The sequence below is a fragment of the Phocoena sinus genome, chromosome 17 (assembly GCF_008692025.1).
Source record: "Phocoena sinus isolate mPhoSin1 chromosome 17, mPhoSin1.pri, whole genome shotgun sequence".
Taxonomy (NCBI): domain Eukaryota; kingdom Metazoa; phylum Chordata; class Mammalia; order Artiodactyla; family Phocoenidae; genus Phocoena; species Phocoena sinus.
Window position 1 is genome coordinate 33,263,022 of NC_045779.1, and position 18,760 is coordinate 33,281,781.

The following is an 18,760-nucleotide window of genomic DNA, read 5'->3' on the forward strand; positions in this document are numbered from 1 at the left end:
AAACGGGCACCTGCGCCCGCCGCCCGGGGATACACCAGAAATACATCTACACGTGGAACAACTCCTACATAACACCTACTGAACGCTGGCAGAAGACCTCAGACCTCCCAAAAGGGAAGAAAGTCCCCACGTACCTGGACGTGTGGATGAAAGGCTCTTGGTGCTGCAGCCAGGAGTCAGTGCTGTGCCTCTGAGGTGGGAGAGTCAACTTCAGGACACTGGTCTACGAGAGACCTCCCAGCTCCACATAATATCACGTGGCGAAAATCTCCCAGAGATCTCCATCTCAACCACAGCATGCAGAATCACTCAACGACCAGCAAGCTACAGTGCTGGACACCCTATGGCAAACAACTAGCAAGACAGGAACACAACTCCACCCATTAGCAGAGAGGCTGCCGAAAATCATAATAAGTCCACAGACACCCCAAAACACACCAACAGACGTGGACCTGCCTACCAGAAAGACAAGATCCAGCCTCATCCACCAGAACACAGGCACTACTGCCCTCCACCTAGAAGCCTACATAACCCCCTGAAACAACTTTAGCCACTGGGGACAGACACCAAAAACAAAGGGAACTACGAACGTGCAGCCTGCAAAAAGGAGACCCAAAACACAGTAAGAGAAGCAAAATGAGAAGACAGAAAAACACACATCAGATGAAGCAGCAAGATAAAAACACACCAGACCTAACAAATGAAGAGGAAATAGGCAGTCTACCTGAAAAAGAATTCAGAATAATGACAGTAGAGGGGATCCAATATCTTGGAAATAGAATAAACAAAAGGCAAGAAACATTTAACTAGGACCTAAAAGAACTAAAGATGAAACAAACAACGATGAACAATACAAGAAATGAAATTAAAAATACTCTAGATGGGATTAATAGCAGAATAACAGGCAGAAGAATGGATAAGTGACCTGGAAGATAAAATAGTGGAAATAACTACTGCAGAACAGAATAAAGGAAAAAGAACGAAAAGAACTGAGGACTGTCTAAGAGACATCTGGGACAACATTAGACACACCAACATTCAAATTATAGGGGTTCCAGAAGAAGAAGAGAAAATCAAAGGGACTGAGAAAATATTTGAAGAGATTATAGTTGAAAACTTCCCTAATATGGGAAAGGAAATAGTTAATCAACTCCAGGAAGCACAGAGTCTCATACAGGATAAATCCAAGGAGAAATATGCCAAGACACATATTAATGAAACTGTCAAAAATTAAATTCAAAGAAAACATGTTAAAAGCAGCAAGGGAAAAACAACAAATAACACACAAGGGAATCCCCGTAAGGTTAAAAGCTGATCTTTCAGCAGAAACTCTGCAAGCCAGAAGGGACTGGCAGGACATATTTAAAGTGCTGAAGGAGAAGAACCTATAACCAAGATTACTCTACCCAGCAATGATCTCATTCAGATTTGATGGAGCAATTAAAAGCTTTAGAGACAAGCAAAAGCTGAGAGAGTTCAGCACCACAAAACCAGCTTTACAACAAAGGCTAAAGGAACTTCTCTAGGCAAGAAACCCAACAGAAGGAAAAGACCTACAATAACGAACCCAAAACAATTAAGAAAATGGGAATAGGAACACACATATAGAAAATTACCTTAAATGTAAATAGACTAAATGCTCCCACCAAAAGACACAGATTGGCTGAATGGATACAAAAACAAGACCCATAGAGATGCTGTCTACAAGAGACCCGCTTCAGACCTAGAGACACATACAGACTAAAAGTAAGGGGATGGAAAAAGATATTCCATGCAAATGGAAACCAAAAGAAAGCTGGAGTAGCAATTCTCATATCAGTCAAAATAGACTTTAAAATAAAGACTATTAGAAGAGACAAAGGACACTACATAATGATCAAGGGATCGATCCAAGAAGAAGATATAACAATTGTAAATATTTATGCACCCAACATAGGAGCACCTCAATACATAAGGCAAATACCAATAGCCATAAAAGGAGAAATCAACAGTAACACATTCATAGTAGGGGACTTTAACACCCCACTTTCACCCATGGACAGATCATCCAAAATGAAAATAAATAAGGAAACCCAAGCTTTAAATGATACACTAAACAAGATGGACTTAATTGATATTTATAGGACATTCAATCCAAAAACAACAGAATACACATTTTTCTCAAGTGCTCGTGGAACATTCTCCAGGATAGATCATATCTTGGGTCACAAATCAAGCCTTGGTAAATTTAAGGAAATTGAAATTGTATCAAGTACCTTTTCCGACCAAAACGCTATGAGACTAGACATCAATTACAGGAAAAGATCTGTAAAAAATAGAATCACATGGAGGCTAAACAATACACTACTTAATAACGAAGTGATCACTGAAGAAGTCAAAGAGGAAATCAAAAAATACCTAGAAACAAATGACAATGGAGACACGACGACCCAAAACTTATGGGATGCAGCAAAAGCGCTTCTAAGAGGGAAGTTTATAGCAATACAATCCTACCTTAAGAAACAGGAAACATCTCGAATAAACAACCTCAACTTGCATCTAAAGCAATTAGAGAGAGAAGAAGAAAAAAAGCCCAAAGTTAGCAGAAGGACAGAAATCATAAAGATCAGGTCAGAAATAAATGAAAAAGAAATGAAGGAAACGATCGCAAAGATCAATAAATCTAAAAGCTGGTTCTTTGAGAAGATAAACAAAATTGCTAAACCATTAGCCAGATTCATCAAGAATAAAAGGGAGAAGAGTCAAATCAATAGAATCAGAAATGAAAAAGGAGAAGTAACAACTGACACTGCAGAAATACAAAAGATCATGAGAGATTACTACAAGCAACTCTATGCCAATAAAATGGACAACATGGAAGAAGTGGACAAATTCTTAGAAATGCACAAGGTGCCAAGACTGAATCAGGAAAAAACAGAAAATATGAACAGAACAATCACCAGCACTGAAATTGAAACTGTGATTAAAAATCTTCCAACAATCAAAAACCCAGGACCAGATGGCTTCACAGGCGAATTCTACCAAATGTTTAGAGAAGAGCTAACACCTATCCTTCTCAAACCCTTCCAAAATATAGCAGAGGGAGGAACACTCCCAAACTCATTCTACGAGGCCACCATCACCCTGATACCAAAACCAGACAAGGATGTCACAAAGAAAGGAAACTACAGGCCAATATAACTGATGAACATAGATGCAAAAATCCTGAACCAAATACTGGCAAACAGAATCCAACAGCACATTCAAAGGATCATACACCATTGTCAAGTGGGGTTTATTCCAGGAATGCAAGGATTCTTCAACATACGCAAATCAATCAATGTGATACACCATATTAACAGATTGAAGGAGAAAAACCATATGGTCATCTCAATAGATGCAGAGAAAGCTTTCGACAAAAGTCAACACCCATTTATGATAAAAACCCTGCAGAAAATAGGCATAGAGGGAACTTTCCTCAACATAATAAAGGCCATATATGACAAACCCACAGCCAACACCATCCTCAATGGTGAAAAACTGAAAGAATTTCCACTAAGATCAGGAAAAAGACAAAGTTGCCCACTCCCACCACTCTTATTCAACATAATTTTGGAAGTTTTAGCCACAGCAATCAGAGAAGAAAAGGAAATAAAGGGAATCCAAATCGGAAAAGAAGAAGTAAAGCTGTCACTGTTTGCAGATGACATGATACTATACATGGAGAATCCTAAAGATGCTACCAGAAAACTACTAGAACTAATCAATGAATTTGGTAAAGTGGCAGGAAACAAAATTAATGCACAGAAATCTCTTGCATTCTTATACACTAATGATGAAAAATCTGAAAGTGAAATCAAGAAAACACTCCCATTTACCATTGCAACAAAAAGAATAAAATATCTACGAATAAACCTACTTAAGGAGACAAAAGACCTATATGAAGAAAATTATAAGACACTTATGTAAGAAATTACAGATGATACAAATAGATGGAGAGACATACCATGTTCTTGGATTGGAAGAATCAACATTGTGAAAATGACTCTACTACCCAAAGCAATCTACAGATTCAATGCAATCCCTATCAAACTATCACTGGCATTTTTCACAGAACAAGAAGTAAAAATTTCACAATTTGTATGGAAACACAAAAGACCCCAAAGAGCCAAAGCTATCTTGAGAACGAAACACGGAGCTGGAGGAATCAGGCTACCTGAGTTCAGACTCTACTACAAAGCTACAGTAATCAAGACAGTATGGTACTGGCACAAAAACAGAAAGATAGATCAATGCAACAGGATACAAAGCCCAGAGATAAACCCACACACATATGGTCACCTTATCTTTGATAAAGGAGGCAGGAATATACAGTGGAGAAAGGACAGCCTCTTCAATAAGTGGTGCTGGGAAAACTGGACAGGTACATGTCAAAGTATGAGATTAGATCACTCCCTAACAGCATACACAAAAATAAGCTCAAAATGGATTAAAGACCTAAATGTAAGGCCAGACACTATCAAACTCTTAGAGGAAAACATAGGCAGGACACTCTATGACATAAATCACAGCAAGATCCTTTTTGACCCACCTCCTAGAGAAATGGAAATAAAAACAAAAATAAACAAATGGGACCTAATGAAACTTCAAAGCTTTCGCACAGCAAAGGAAACCATAAACAAGACCAAAAGACAACCCTCGGAATGGGAGAAAATATTTGCAAATGAAACAAGTGACAAGGGATTAATGTCCAAAAGTTATAAGAAGCTCATGCAGCTCAATGACTAAAAAAAAACCAACGAAATCCAAAAATGGGCAGATGACCTAAACAGACAATTCCCCAAAGAAGATATACAGACTGCCAACAAACACATGAAACAATGCTCAACATCATTAATCATTAGGGAAATGCAAATCAAAACTACAATGAGATATCATCTCACACCACTCATAAAGGCCATCATCAAAAAATCTAGAAACAATAAATGCTGGAGAGGGTGTGGATAAAAGGGAACACTCTTTCACTGCTGGTGGGAATGTGAGTTGGTACAGCCACTATGGAGAACAGTATGGAGGTTCCTTAAAAAACGACAAATACAACTACCATATGACCCAGCAATCCCACTACTGGGCATATACCCTGGAAAAATCATAATTCAAAAAGAGTCATGTACCAAAATGTTCACTGCAGCTCTATTTACAGTAGCACGGAGATGGAAACAACCTAAGTGTCCATCATCGGATGAATGGATAAAGAAGATGTGGCACATATATACAATGGAATATTACTCAGCCATAAAAAGAAATGAAATTCAGCTATTTGTAATGAGGTGCATAGATGTAGAGTCTGTCATACAGAGTGAAGTAAGTCAGAAAGAGAAAGACAAATACCGTATGGTAACACCTATATATGGAATTTTAGAAAAAATAATGTCATGAAGAACTTGGGGATAAGACAGGAATAAAGACAGAGACCTACTAGAGAATGGACTTGAGGATTTGGGGAGGGGGAAGGGTAAGCTGTGACAAAGCAAGAGAGAGGCATGGACATATTATACACTACCAAACGTAAAATAGATAGCTAGTGGGAAGCAGCAGCATAGCACAGGGAGATCAGCTGGGTGCTTTGTGACCACCTAGAGGGGTGGGATAGGGAGGGTGGGAGGGAGGGAGACGCAAGAGGGAAGAGATATGGGAACATATGTATACGTATAACTGATTCACTTGGTTATAAAGGAGAAACTAACACACCATTGTAAAGCAATTATACTGCAATATAGATGTTAAAAAAAAAAAAAGCAATACTTCTGTGTCAGTTTGAATTTTATTCCTCTGCCAATACTTCACAGAGAGATTTCACCAAAAGTCCCTAAGCTTGCCATGGCCATTGTTGTGAAGAAAGTTTCTCTCTATTTCTAGTCACATCCACTTTTCCTTCTCCTGGGGGCTTAATGTATGTTTGGGGGCAGGAAATAACTCATTAGCTTCTTAAATTCTTAAATTTTCAGAGCCTGTGAAAGCAGTATAGCCTGGCTATATATTTCAACCAACACTCAAAGCACGTAACACCAGGTAGCATCAGAACATTTTTTAAGAAATTGATAAAATGCCTCAGCTGCCTGCTGGAGCAGAGGGAGGAAACAGAGCAGAAAAAAACAAAAGACAAATACAACCAATAACAAAAGCAGTCATCTCACAAACTTTTAGCTGAAGGCCTCCCTCCAGACTCTTGAATGATTTCCTCATTTGCCTGATTCCTCTTGGATATAAACATTTATATGGTGATCCTACGGTAAAGTTTTATGTGAGTCACCGGTTTGTTCTATATGTCAAACAACCTAGTGCCTTCCACATATTCTTCTCCTGTAACTCAGAGCAGAACAAGACAGGAAACCTGTACTCTCTCAGAGACAAGACTCTGCCAACATAGGCCAACGTCCTGAGAAGATGAGGGTTCCCATCTTTTTAATTTGCTGGTAAATTATTGTAAAGGCAGACTTATTTTGTTCTTTGTTTGTTTTGACGGGACACCTAAGTCAGCTTGAAATTACCTTTGATTTCAAACTCAAGACTAAACTTTATCAGACAGAACAGGAATCTGCCCAGTTCTGCCACTTGCTAACCAGGTAACATTGGGAAAGTAACAGTAACTGAGTGTTTGCTACTAAAGCACCGTTCAAACTGCTTTACTTAGATTCATCCATTTAATCCTCAAAAAGACCCTTTGAGGTGAGACCCAAGGAGACAAAGTAACTGTGTGAGAGAACAAGTAACCCACTCAAGATCACAGAGCTGGTAAGACAAAGAACTAGGATTAAACCAAGGCAACCTTTTTGCCAGAGCCTGTACTCTTAACCACTTTACTGGTTGGTTTAAAATTTTTTTAATGTAACCCATTATAAGAAATATGTTCTACAGGGCTTCCCTGGTAGCGCAGTGGTTGAGAGTCTGCCTGCCGATGCAGGGCACACGGGTTCGTGCCCTGGTCCGGGAAGATCCGACATGCCGCGGAGCCGGCTAGGCCCGAGAGCCATGGCCGCTGAGCCTGCGCGTCCGGAGCCTGTGCTCCGCAACGGGGAAGGTCACAACTGTGAGAGGCCCGTGTACCGCAAGAAAAAGAAAAAAAAAAAAAAAGAAATATGTTCTACAACACAACCCAATACATATATATTTTATCAATTAAGACTGACCTGTAACTTGAGAGTCTTTGTTATATGTATAATTGAAACCAAATTTTATGAAAATATACTTATTCATTTTATGCAGTATACTGGTATTTTTCTACTGTATTTTATTGTTTAAAATTCCTTGTCAATCCTCACCAAACTGATTTCAACTTCCACTGAGACTCATGACCTGAACTTTGAAAAACAAGGTACTACATTTCTTTTTACCACCATGGGAATTTTGTGAGGATTAAATATGATAATGTGTACAAAACCTTTAGCACAATGCCTGACACAGACTGTGCACCCAGTGCATGAGAGTGATTATTACTGATCTTGTAAATTAGCAGTAAGTAAGGGAGGCAAGGACACGTAGGGGGAAAACCTGACTGGAGTATAGGTGAATTTATGGCCTGTTGGCATCTTTCCCGGGCAGTGAGATAGGGAATTTCCCCAGTATTTTCAATTTATATTGTAATGGAAATCCACATTTAGAAAGAGACCTGGCTTGTAGCTAACTCTGATTTCCTCTTCTTCACGAAAAAGGGCAATTTACAATTTGCTATGCCTCTCTGCCGGAACCCTCAGTAAACCCAAATTTTTCATTTATGTTCCCATCCCACACTACTCTGGACACTATGAGCTTTACGAAATTGGTCTTCAGCTGGGGAGGTACACTCATTTCCTATTGATGCTTTATTAATTACCACTACCTTAGTGGCTTAAAACAACACAAACTTATTATCTTACAATTCTAGGGCTCACAAATCTGAACCAGATCTTACTGGGCTAAAAGCCTTTCTGCTGGCTCTGGGAGACAATCCCTTTATGTTTTCCAGCTTCTTTTGAGATGCCAGTATTCCTTGGCTCTTCTTCCATCTTCAAAGCCTGCAACAGCAGGTTGACTCCTTCTCACATCAAATCACTCTAACTCTGACACTGATTCTTCTTCCCTGAATCTTCTGCCTTCGTCTTCCATCTATAAAGGATCTTTGTGATTACACTGGGTCTACCTGATAATCCAGAATAAGTTCCCTATTTTAATATCTTTGATTTAGTCACATCGGCAAAGTCCCTTTTGCCATGTAAGGTAACATTCAGAGGCTCTTGTGATTAGGATGTGGACATTTGGAGGGGGAAGAGGGTCAACTATTCTGCCCAACACAGGAGACAAACCTTACAAAATAGCAAATATGATTTAACAACAATAACACATAACATTTATTGAACATTTACCATACAGTAGGCGTTGTGCTGAGTGCTTTACCTGCTAACTCATTTCCTTGTTGAGAAACCAAGGCTCCAAAAGATCAGAGAGTGTCAAACGTAGGTGTGCCTGACTTCACAGGTCATGCTCTCAACCACTTGATTACATAGTTAGGTACTAGATGTGTGTACAGTTAGTGGTTTGCAACTTCTCCCCAGCAAGTACTCCTTTTTCTCTTTCCCCGCAAGAACCATATTTTGAAAAATTCTGTATGTTAATTTTTTTCATTAACCAAAGATAATTGTAACAGCTGATAGCTTTGAGCTAACCTCTTTGCCTCTTTGGATTTATATAGTTCCAGCCAAACAATGCAACTTAATATTTTATTTAACATATTTTGGCATCATTTTGGGATACTGAAACATAACCCACTTTGTAGATGCGTAGGAGTTCAGAGAAGAAGGAACTCAGTGGGGGTGGGTGGAGCAGTCAGAAGAAATAGGGTCTGACTTCAGTCCCAAAGAAGCAGAAATTTCAGAGAATAGAGAAGATCATGAATGAGAAGTGAGAACAAGTACCTGTAGGAATGAGACATAGGGAGCTTGTTAGGAGAACTGGACAAAAGAAATTAAAGAAGAATAAATAAAACATTGAGGCTTTGAAAGATAGGTAAATAAAGTTAAATTTAACCAGACAGGAAAATGCAGAAGCTGGAAAATTTCTGAGCAGGAGCCCTTGGGCTTGGGGAGATTAATCGGCTAGAACAAAGAGCATGAAAGGAGGAAGTGAGAGACTGGCAATTGTAATTCACCTTCCAGGAGGGAAATTGGTGGCTGGGAGGCATAGAAAGAGGTAGAGACTAACTTTTCACCCTACCCCTTTTGATTCTTCTAAATTTTATACAATGTACATGTATGAATTAATGTCATATATAGATACACATATGTAATATATATAATGTATAAGTAACATAGAGAAGCAGACATGTATGTACGACTATCATTACTGACCCAAAATACCATATAATAAAACTACACATCTACTTTTAGCACACTTAAGAATTAAGGATAAACCACTCCTCAGTTGTACTCTGCACCCCGCAACGCCTGGCTTGAGTAGAGCAACTTCAGCAATTTTCTCATTGGTTTAAAACATTGATCCTTTAGTCTCTGTCTACCTACCTCATCCTAAGCATCAACTCCAGGTTGGGCTGGTGCGCAAGCAATTATATATTGCTCTTACATGTTTGCCCAACTTGAACAAGAACCTACTTCAGAACTGACTCAGAAATCTCACAGGATGTTGTCATTCACCCCCAGGATCAATGATCAATAAGAGAGTTATAAGGTCTATACCTCCTGACCCAGCTCAAGGTCCTGACTCAGAAAATGCCTGCTAGCTGGCCTCATCCCCACATGAGGAGCCCCTCAACCCCTAGGCTCCACTTCATCACCAGTGTATTGGCATCAATATTTATCTTTTCAAAGGAAATTTTTTATCTCATAAATCAACAGGTATCCTGTTGTTATCAGTTGTTTTGTTTTGAAGAGCTAATTAATGAAATAACTTCATCAACGATTTTGTGGGAAGATGTTGAACCTTTGTACTTTCTGAATAATGTATGTTTTATTTGTAGTGTTAGAAAGCTCAGCAGTGAAAGCAAGTACCCCATAATGCCCAGGCACACAACCCGCTGCATTAGTGCTCTGAGCAGTAACTGAGACAAATGGAGGACTACAGAATTATTCTAATGTTTTGAGGTTTAGGGAGAGTTGCATTAGAAAACAATTCCTTCATCATACTGTGACTTCATTACATTCAAAGCCATAGTGGCTAGCTCTTATACTTTAGAAGTTATACATGAAGATGACATAAATAAATACAAGATACAGCAGGCAGAGGAGAGAGATAATAAACCAAAACTGACTGACACAGCTAGATCCTAAAAGCCAGTTTGGTTACTCTTTGAACATTTTTTTGCAATTTTCATGTGTAAGATAACACGCTATATTGTATGAATGAAAGTGTTACATCTAATTATTTGATCTGCCTGTCTTATGTTAGTCAGTGGAGAAATATTTATTGAGCTCCACACAGATGAGTAATTTTAGAAACCATGTTAGTAGGGAAACATCCAAGGGTGGAATAAGTGCTAAGCCTCTAAAAACTGTTCTCTCTTTTCTTAAAACTCCTGGAAGGCAGGAAATATCCTGTGTTTTTCTATATGTGCCTTGTGCAGTGCTCACCCTCAAATGACACTAAACTAGAACAAAGAAAACCTTAAACAAGAGCCATGATTCAAAACTAAAATTAATTAGTATGTCACAGTTCATAAAGTACTTCCCTTACGGATGAGGAAAGCAAGTTTCAGTAAGGATAAGCAATGCAGGTACTAAAATAGAGACTGGGGTTAAAACCAAACATGATCTTGTTAACGTGTTTTTATATGTGTGATTAAGGCCAAGCCTTTGCCCATCTACCCACAAATTATATGTAAGATGTTACAAACTCATATTATGGAACCTGACTCTTAAGAAATTTTATTGCCCAGAGTGTAGTGAGGTACAGACTTCATTCACCATGCTATGGCTTCTTTGCAACATACACACCCACCAGTTGGCCGGGTGGGACATGGTTCTCATTCTTTGATCTTGTAGCCCTCTCTAAAATGTAACAAAATCTCTCTGGAAACAGCTGAAAATCATTCTCTCCTTTGAACTGACCTTCAGATCACTTCTTTCTGTAAGTTTTTCTCAATCAGTTACACTCTACAAAATAATAGTGATTAAATTCCTCATTCACTAAAACTCTCTGGTAACCTCCATACTTCAGCATGAATATAATTGAACCTCTTTACTGTGTTTCTGTTAAATATTTGTGTGCATAAACATATGTACACTCTGCTACGTTTCCAATGATAGCTTCTTAATAACTGAGATATTTCAGGCATTTAATTCAGATGTATGCACCATCTGAGTACTCACTAAATAAAAATATATACAATGCTTTTATTCTAATAAGTTCATTACCTCATCACAAAGCAAAGATAAAGAAAGCTGCAAATTTATGATATTCGGCTCTGACTTTTACATGTATAGGTCCTGGTTCTATTGTGATTGTAGGATACTATATCGTGTACCTCATTAATAAGGGCCCTCTGATAAACCTGAAATAAACCATCTGGTTTACTCCCAGTTCTATCACCTTTTACTTGTAATACTTGAAGCTAGTCAATCTACTCTTAGACTTAGTTTTCCCATCTTTAAAATGGAAATTGTTGGGGAGAACACTTACCACCATCCCCTCTTTCCAGTTATTTTCTTCCAGGAGGAGTTCTTTCACTGGAATAACGTACCCAGGCTCTCGCTGTACCATCCATTCCCCTTCCTTCATCAGGCCAGTACTCCTTCCTAGGGGAAGAGAAGTATCTTACCTGACTTGTAGGTTTGGTAACATAGTAGCTCATCTTTTTTTCTTCCCTTTCTCTTTGGAATCTTCCTGCCTTTATAATATCATTTATTAGCTCCATCATATCTCTGTAGAAATAATAATTACAACACAAGCTTGTCTTAATGATATTGTATTTGGTAGAATGTAAAACATTTTTATGTGTGAGAAGTTACTATTTCAATTTTAATACTTCTTTCATCTATTTATTTCATAATAAGTTTTTAAAGAAGATTGATATATTCATTCAATCAGATGACTAAGTTTTCACTAAATCTACTAAAAGGAATAAACTTAAGTTAATACCTAATTATGCTTGAAATAAAATATCTTCCATCCAACATATTCAGTTGTACATGGTTTCTTTAATAATATTTTAATTTTCTAAATAGGTGAAAGAAAATACTACTGCTACTTAGACTACAGTCTAAGAGTTTAGAGATACAGTTTAGATTCAGAGAGTTATCAGAATATTGGCTGCAAAGATTTTTTAAAATCCTGTACTTTTGTCATAATTTTACCTTAGTGAACTATAATGATTTTTAAACATGAACTTGTAACTTTGAAAAAACAAAAACTTGAAATGAGCACACTAGAGAATTCTGCATGCTTTTCACCCAAGAATTGCAGTCTTCTACTGGCCATAACATCCTTCCACAGCCTAAGGTGATAGTAGGTGGATTATTGTCTCTTTCATTGTCCTAGGCACTGTTGAACAAAACAGATATGGCCCATGTCTGCATAGAGATCACATTTGAAACAACAGCATGGCTACACAGTTTTTAAGTCATTTTCCACTAATTCATAACCCAGCTTTGACAATCATAAAGTTGATAATTCTCACTTAGACTAAAATTGGCAAGGCCCAAATATTTTACTTTGAGAAAGAAAACTAATACTTATTGGGTATAATCTTATGCACATTATCCTATTTAATTCTCCTAACACCCTTAAGAAAAGTATTATTTTCACTATTTAATAGATGAAAAAAATGAGACTCACTGAGATTACAAAATACCGAAGAGGTCATGCACATAGATTAATGAAGAAGGAGACTTTTAACTCCATTGGGTGCCAAAGCCCCATATTTTTCTTCTAGAATCAGATCAGTTATTGCCAATTATATTCCAATTCCAAGTTGTTATTATAATAAGGAAGATTTCTAAACGACAAAAATGATGTATATAAAGACTTAAATCATCATGATGTATATAAAGACTTTAGTCATCACTTTTGTAGACAGCAGTGTAGAGCTTATTTATTCTGTAGATAGCTATGTAGAGCTTTTGTCCCATACTACACACCAAAGAGCCATTCTCATCATAGACAGTCAATAAATGCCGAATTAAAATGTTCATATGTACAAGAAAAAGCAAATTATAGCCAATGGAGTTACTTCCATAAAGTTTAAATTATTCCTAACAGACACTAGTATTAAAGAGACACATCAACACTTTAAGATTGCTAGACTGAACTCCTTTAAAAGATATCCTTGCTCACGTATAAAATAACTCTTCATATAAAAGTGTGTTGAGTGGTGCCAAATCATTCACACTCCATCTCTCAGTACTCTATTACTTCATGAGAACAGTTGAACTGATTCAGAATACAGCAATACAATTTCCTTTGTTCAATTGCTGGCTATGCCTCTTAATAGCTGTGGGACCTTACACAAGTAATTAACATCTCTGTGCCTCAGTTTCTACATCTGCAAAGTTAGAGTGATAAGAGCATCTATTGCATAGTGTTGGTGTACTAAGTGAGTGACTCTGGAAATTGCTTAGAAGAGTCCCTGACACGTAGCAAGCATTATATAAGTGTTAGGTTGTTGTTTGTTTTTTAAAATTAATTAATTTATTTATTTATTGGCTGCATTGTGTCTTCGTTGCTGTGCGCGGTCTTTCTCTAGTTGCGGCGAGAGGCAGCTACTCTTTGTTGCGGTGTGTGGGCTTCTCATTGCAGTGGCTTCTGTTTGCTGTGGAGCACAGGCTCTAGGCACGTGGGCTGTAGTAGTTGTGGCACGTGGGCTCAGTAGTTGTGGCTTGCAGGGTCTAGAGAGCTGGCTCAGTAGTTGTAGTGCACGAGCTTAGTTGCTCCACAGCATATGGGAAAAATTAGAATGTGAGATGTTTTAAATTCTTGCATTTGTACTTTTTTAAGTGGTTTATTTTTCAACTTTTCTGTCTTGTTTCTAATTTTAAAGACTATGAGATATATCCCCTGTTTTTTTGGATTTCCTTCCCATTTAGGTCACCACAGAGCATTGAGTAGAGTTCCTTGAGCTATATACAGTAGGTTCTCATTAGTTATCTATTTTATACATAGTATCAATAGTGTATATATGTCAATCCCAATCTCCCAATTCATCCCACCCCCCCACTTCCTCCCTTGGTGTCCATACGTTCTCTACATCTGTGTCTCTATTTCTGCTTTGCAAATAAGATCATCTATACCATTTTTCTAGATTCCACATATAAATGTTAATATATGATATTTGTTTTTCTCTTTCCGACTTACTTCACTCTTTATGACAGTCTCTGGCTCCATCCACGTCTCTACAAATGATCCAATTTCATTCCTTTTTATGGCTGAAGAATATTCCATTTTATATATGTACCACATCTTCTTTATCCATTCCTCTGTCCATGGACATTATATGTATACATATAGCTGATTCACTTTGCTGTACAGTAGAAATTAAAACATTGTAAAGCAACTATACTCCAATAAAAATTAATTTAAAAATAAAATTAGAAAAATAAATAAGAACTTACAGGAATAAAAGGCATTGAAGTTAAAAAAACAAGCAAAACAAAAAAACAGACTATGAGAGATTTCAAGCATGCCATTTCAAGCTACCATGTCCCTAAAATAGCACATGCAGATAAAAATAACCTTTATTCTCAGTAAATGGAAAATATGACTTAATATGACTCTACAGAATTTTGAATAGATGAATTCAACATATAGGTGTGAGGCTTGTTTTTTAGCCTAATTTGCATAATTATTCTCATGTTCTTTTTTTCTCATTCAGTTGATGTGGTTTAGCATTAGTATTCTTTAGGTTTTCTGTCATTAGCCATTCATTATGGGCATTAATTAAACAATATACATATCACTAAGAATACATATTTTGAAGCTGTATAATGGTGAAACTATCATGAAAGCTAAAGGTTTGAGGTTGTGATAAACAAATTGAAGCCAGATATTTAGAAGGTCTGCAATAAAAAGAATCTTAGCATTTAAATGAGTTTAGAAGCACTGAAATACAGGAATCCGCAGATCAACATTATACTATCTATCTCGAAAAGAAATGAAAGAAGGTGTGTGGAGAAACAGCACTCTCATTTGTCTGGCACAACCTCAGTGAAGGTCAATTCAACAATACAAACCAAAATTACAAATGAACATAACTCTTCTGTCCAGCAGTTCAGCTTCTAGGACATATATATGGATACACTTGCACATGTATGAAATGACATATGTAATGATTACTTATTGCAGCATAATTTGTAATAGTAAATATATGGAAACCAGCTAAGTGTCCACCAATGAGGGGTAAATTATGGCATATCCATCATTTAAAAACAAAAAAAGTTGAGAAAGCTTTTTATGCATTTGTATGGAAAGATATCTGAAATAGTTTACTAAGTGAAAGACAAGCAAGGTGAACAGTATATACTGTAATACTAATTAAATAAAAGTAAGAGACATAATATACACCCACATATATTATTTATTTTGTATTTAAACCTATTAACCTTTTATTGAAGTATAACATATATATACACAGAAAAGTGCACATTGTGTAACCTCAAAGAATTTTCATAACTGAACATACCCATGTAACTGGCACCAAGAGTCTAGGTCCTAGATCAAGAAACAGAACATTTCTATCACCCCAGAGGCCTCATCCTGTCCCTTCTAGTCACTATGACCACTCTACAAGAGTAGACATTATCCTGATTTCTAAAAGCATAGGCTAGTTTTGCTTATTTTTGTACTTAATAGGCATTGACTCATAAAATGTATACTCTTCTGTGTCTAGCTTTTTCACCCAGTATTGTATTTGTGCAATTCATCATACTGTACACTGCTCAATATCATTGCTGCTTAGTATTCCACTGAGTAAATGGGCCACAAATCATTTACTCATTCTACTATGTATGGATATTTGGGTAATTTCCAGTTTGAAGCTATTATAAATAGCACTACTATGAACTTTCTAGTATATGCATATGCACGTCCACATACCTAGGCAAGGAATTGCTGACGATCCGCATATCTGCAATTTTAATAGTACTGCCATACAGTTTGCAAAATTGATTGTACCAATTGACACTCCCACCAGCAATGTACAAGAGCTCCAATTGTTACAAAACCTCACCCACACTTGCTATATTCTGTCCTTTTAATTTTAGTTATTCTTGTATTTGTGTAGTGATATTGCACTGTGGTTTTAACGTGTAGTTCTCTAATGACTGATGATGTCGAGCACCTTTTCACATTCATTTACTCTTTGCTATTTAGATATACCCTTGTGTGGAACTACCTAGGTGTTTTGCCTAATTTTCTATTGAATTATCTGTCTGTTACACTTTTAAATTTTGAACCATGTGAATACTAATTTTTAAAAATTTTAAAGTAATGCAATTAAAAATATATATAAATTTTATAGTGCTCTATGCTGCATGTTCTCTCCTTCGAGCTTTATAATATACTAGTATTTCAGAAGCTCTAAAAAGTCTTAAAATTTTCACCACCACAGAACAGTTGGAGAAACGCTGTTTCCATTCTTGTCTAATTTTTAGTGTTCATGGAATTAATAATTGCTTCCTTTTTTTACTTGCTTATACTTTTTAAGTTCTCTCTCGAATTTTATCATGTATTTCATTAGATCTATCAAACATCTATCAATATAACTACACAAATACTCAAAATTAGTAATCTAAATAAATTCAATTACACTAACCAGTCTTTCTTCTTGGAGTCTGCCATCTTCCTTCTCTGGTGAATACGATTGCTCTCTAATTCTGCTACATATCTTTCACCCTGGCATTTCCCTTCACATTCTCCTGGTCCTTTTTTCTGGATCCCATGTCTTTCTCTTTCTTGTCTTGCTCTCATGTTTTTTTTTTTTTTTTTTAAATTTATTTATTTATTTATTTTTGGCTGTGTTGGGTCTTCGTTTCTATGCGAGGGCTTTCGCTAGTTGCGGCGAGCAGGGCCCACTCTTCATCGCGGTGCGCGGGCCTCTCACTGTCACGGCCTCTCGTTGTGGAGCGCAGGCTCCAGACGCGCAGGCTCAGTAGTTGTGGCTCACGGGCCCAGTTGCCCCGCGGCATGTGGGATCTTCCCGGACCAGGGCTCGAACCCGTGTCCCCTGCATTGGCAGGCGGATTCTTAACCACTGCGTCACCAGGGAAGCCCCTTGCTCTCATGTTTTGTTGGAGCACATCCTCTAGTAACTTGCCCTAAAAAAAAAAAAAAAAAGGTGGATAGATGGATGGAAAATAAATGTTTTCATCCTTGTATATGTGAAAACATTTTATTCTATTCTTACACTTGATGGATAGTTTGACCATAGGATCCTAGGTTGGAAGTTATTGTCTTACAAAACTTGAAATTTCACTGTAGTGTTTTAGCATAAAAGTGTTATTGTTGAGAAAACCAATGCCATTCTAATTCCCATCCATTTATTCCTGCGGCTTCCCTCTGAAAACTTTTAGAATCTTCTCTTTATTCTTAGTGTTCTGATCTTTTTAATGATGTGCTTTAATATAGGTCCTTTTTCATTCACTGTGGGTAGCTGGTGGGTCCTTTAACTATGAAGATCTTTGTCTTTTGGTCCTGGAAAAAATTCTTGAATTATTATTTTGATCATTTCCTCCCTTCTTAATGTTTGTTCTCCTTCTCTAGAATTCTGTTTGTAAACTGACTGGATGAATGAATGAATGGGAAAAGTTTTCTGAGCACTTTTTGTAGCAAAAAGCTTATTAAAGAATGAACCACAGATTATCAGACCATATCTTTAGAGCTAAGAATTTTATTTTAAATTATCAAATTTTAAAACACACTCTTTCATTACAGCTTCCATGTATTGTGAAATGTAACACTGCTACTCTCATTTCAGGCAATACAAAAATACAGGAAGCACTGATTTTCTGTAGGCAGAAATCCCTGACTGAAGTCAGGCATTCCCTATTACTTTTGCTTTAGAATTCATTAAATGCCTAGCATGGACTTGGTATTGTGTATAATATTTGCACCACACTTTGCAAAATAATCATTTCTGGTGTAGAAAAGTGTTTGTTTAAGGTAAAAAGATCTTTGCAGTCTTTTTTGGTTGGCATTAAACACCGCATTCTTCCCAGATCTATAAGTAATGTTTGCAGTCTTACCTGGAATCAAGGGAGGGACTCTCTCAAGGTTACTTTTCAATCTCTGTCTGTAATTATGGACGTCAGGAGAGAAAAAAAAAAAAAAAGAGAAAAATACGTCCCTAGTAGAGAAGCACTCAACAGGAACTGAACATCTGAACGTTTAGACAGGATTAAATTCCGACAGGGCTTATCAGCCACCCCGACACGACTGAAGTAGTTGGAAGTGAGGTTAGATTGGAGTCCAGATAAGCAAGTGAATCTACACCCCTACCTGACTCACCGGGCTGAGAAGTGCTGAGCCCTAGTAGGTCACCACCGCACATCCTCAAAGGGCTTTCCGCGCAGGCGCGGAGTCAGGAAACGGCAGCTGCCACACCCACCACGCTACCTCTATCTGGTGTTTGGCGACTCCCGGAAGACGCGCCGATGGGACCAGAGGACATTCCTCCTGGGTGGGAGGGTTCGCTGACTGGGTGTGAAGCTGCGGAGAGGCAATTTCCCCAAAAGAAAACCTTTCCAACCTAGTGGGTTGGGTGGAGAGAAGACAAATTGAGCGCCCCTGGCTCACTTCCCTACTC

The 18,760-nt window shown here is 37.5% G+C and overlaps 1 protein-coding gene and 2 long non-coding RNA genes across 6 annotated transcripts in view; 1 reads left to right on the forward strand and 2 right to left on the reverse strand.

Annotated features, from left to right (window-relative positions):
• Nucleotides 1-18,760, forward strand: part of RIPK2 (receptor interacting serine/threonine kinase 2) — a 194,996-nt gene that overhangs the window by 145,488 nt on the left and 30,748 nt on the right. The window lies entirely within an intron of this gene.
• Nucleotides 7,182-14,373, reverse strand: LOC116742531. 2 transcript variants are annotated; one of them, XR_004346501.1, is made up of 4 exons: nucleotides 14,317-14,373; nucleotides 12,802-12,961; nucleotides 12,321-12,507; nucleotides 7,182-11,762 (listed from the first exon to the last, which is right to left on the reverse strand). It is a non-coding gene; the product is annotated as an uncharacterized LOC116742531 (long non-coding RNA). The 2 variants fall into 2 exon arrangements; XR_004346500.1 differs by having other exon boundaries at nucleotides 7,182-11,888.
• LOC116742530 lies at nucleotides 14,421-18,600 on the reverse strand. Its single transcript, XR_004346499.1, has 3 exons — nucleotides 18,463-18,600; nucleotides 16,772-17,273; nucleotides 14,421-14,482 (listed from the first exon to the last, which is right to left on the reverse strand). It is a non-coding gene; the product is annotated as an uncharacterized LOC116742530 (long non-coding RNA).